Here is a 2,798-nt window from a genome sequence, read left to right as displayed (position 1 = left end):
CCGGGGGCGGAGCGAGGGGCGGGGAGGCACCGCCTTCTCCCGCCCCCGCGCTTGCCGACCCCCCTCCCCAAGCCCGCCTCCCACCGGGTCGGTCCCGCAGCTGGCCAATCCTCTGGGTGGGCGGCGTCCAGCTCTGCTCAGTTGGGATTGCCTGGGGCCAGCAGCGCTGGCACACGTGGGCGTGCACTCTCCTGGGTCACAGTGGGTGGGCGCTGGCGTGGAAAGGAGGATCTTGGCGGGAGAAGAAATTCTCCATTTCTTTTGGGGGACATAACCTTGGGAGCATTTCCGAAGTTTCTTCTAAATGGACTTTCCCCCCCTGTTTACTTTTCATTCTGAGGACAATTGGGAAATAAGAAAATAATAAATATAATGGTACATAGAAGCCCAGATGGTTATGCTTGTCGATTAGTACTACTTCCACCAAGAAAATAAAAGTTTATAAATAATGTGTAGTTGGTATTTTGAAAACTCCAGTAACGTGAGTAGGTAGTCATGATTGTTGGGAATGGGTCTATAAGAAAATGGCATTTGCGATTTCCAAGAGAGCAAGAGCAGAAGTTACACAATCAAGGTCTCTCATACTGTGCTATTGTTTACTTTGGGAGTCTCTGATAAGATTAGAGTCACAATGTGAAACTCTTGTTAATTTTAATCCAAATGAAGCAAAACACTGGCACAGAATTTAACAAAAAGTTTATACTATTGTTTTTGTTTGGCAGAAAGGTCTACCTTAACATTGTAGTAATGTCGCTTTATTCATCTACTAAGAATATCTTTGACATAGTGCAAGATTCATATTGATGCAGTGACACATACTTTTAATATTATGCTCTAAACTGTTTTTCTTTAAGGCACGTTTTACCAAGAGACTAATAAATGGTGTGGAGGGGGGACTTCACCTCAAGAAAATGGTACATGTACGAAATCTCAATTACTGTCTTCATAGTTCATTACCCCTTAGTCATCCATGGATTCCATTAAGGAATTCCAGGCCTAAAGGACACTGTGATTATTAGGGAATTATATGTTCAAGTAAATGTCCTAAGTGATGAAGACTCTACTAATGTAAAGTTATTTTCAAGGTATAAAATAGATTTTTTATGCAAATGATCACTAATAACATTAGAAAAATTATAGGTATGGACACTGACACCAAATTCCTATTCCAATTAAATCCCTAGTAGGCATTGCACAAAGGAGCAAAAACTAAAAAACTCAAGATGTTTCATCTAATTTTCAAAGGAAAGGATCTAATTTAAAAATTTTCATTTAAGGAAAAAAAAAAGAAATTTCTGTTTTAAAATATAAGACACTTTCCCCATATATTTTTATTTAAATACCCTGTATTTAATCTGTGATTAGTTTGCAGCACAATGATTTGGGATAAATAAATGTATTCAACTTTTAGAAACTGTTGATTTTGTCAGAATACCAATCCTAGAGTTTATTCTGCCCATCTGATTTTGATACTTCCTGGGACAAAAACACAGTGTGTCCATGTGTAAATAATAAAAACCATTCCATCTTTTAACAAAAATGAGCAAGTTCTTTCTAATAAGTTTCCAATATGAGTACTTTGACACACTAGTCTTAATATATTCCATTTCTTATTTGAAATTATTGATTAACCCCGAGTCTTGCATTACATCTTTGATAATTTCTCAGCTTTTTAAACTTTGTGTAGATGAAGAAAGAATAAGATGACCACAGATCTAGTATGAGCTCTAACATGTACTGTTGGAGATAAGAGAAAGTGGAATAAAAATTTTAGAAGTGAAATATTTGAAATAAGTTGAACATTTTTTTTTTTTTTTAAATCTGCCAAGCTTTTTTCTTGGGAATGAAACAGAAAATCCACCTTAGTCATATTCAGGAGTAACCAAGATTGTTGCCTTCTGAGGATTTCACAAACAAACCTTAACTCCTAAAAGTTTATGAAATTGCAGGGAATTCCGAGGGACTGTTGTAGTTGAATATATTCCACACCCTGTCCTCCCACACTTGCCAAATACAACCCAAACTAAATCTTAAGTCCACAAGGACAAAGGATTTGCTTTAACTATCAATAAGGCTAAATGAATTGATTATTATTAGTTCTGCTTTGTGACTTTATAATCTTCAAGTTAAAATCCTCCATTTTTCTCCAAATGATTAGACCACTGGATATTGATCTCAAACTTGTAAAGGTGACTTTCCATTGGTCACATTCCACATTTGCCCATCCTTTAAGGTAAGCAATGAAATGTTGAATAAATCGTTGAAAATGAGTACAAGAAGTCCTTGTGATGACAAGTTATCTTTTAAATTCATGTTTTTCTGTTTCTCTTTTAACTAAGACCAAATAATGGTTTTGCAATGGTTTTCAGTCCTACACTGCTTCCCTTACACATTTCCCTGCATCCTGTCACTTGGCTTCTTGCTGGGTTTTCTTTACTTTGGCCATCAATCAAGAATCGCCCAGAATTCGTCCGGCACTGTGCTGGGTTCTGTTTCCTTCTGCCAGAATTCCTGCTGGGATTGTATCTGCTGGGAAAAACAAAAAGTTAACTTTCTCCATCCAAACATCTTCAGTTAGCCTGTGATTCTAAGGACTAAAAACTGGGATTTTAGAAAAGAGCTCAACTAATGGACATCCTCTTTTGTCCTTCAGCTTTGACAAAGGTCCTAATTGCTCCAAAGATGTCTTCCTAACCATGTCCAGTAGACTGTTCTCAGTTTTCATGAGCCTCATATTCTCTCTTGCTTTCTGTTCTTTTCTTTCTTGAAATTGCCTCCCACCTTGGCTTCCATGATAT

The sequence above is a fragment of the Marmota marmota genome, unplaced genomic scaffold (assembly GCF_001458135.2).
Source record: "Marmota marmota marmota unplaced genomic scaffold, marMar, whole genome shotgun sequence".
Taxonomy (NCBI): Eukaryota; Metazoa; Chordata; class Mammalia; order Rodentia; family Sciuridae; genus Marmota; species Marmota marmota.
The sequence above is the reverse complement of the archived record's forward strand: the minus strand, read 5'-3'. Positions refer to the sequence as shown.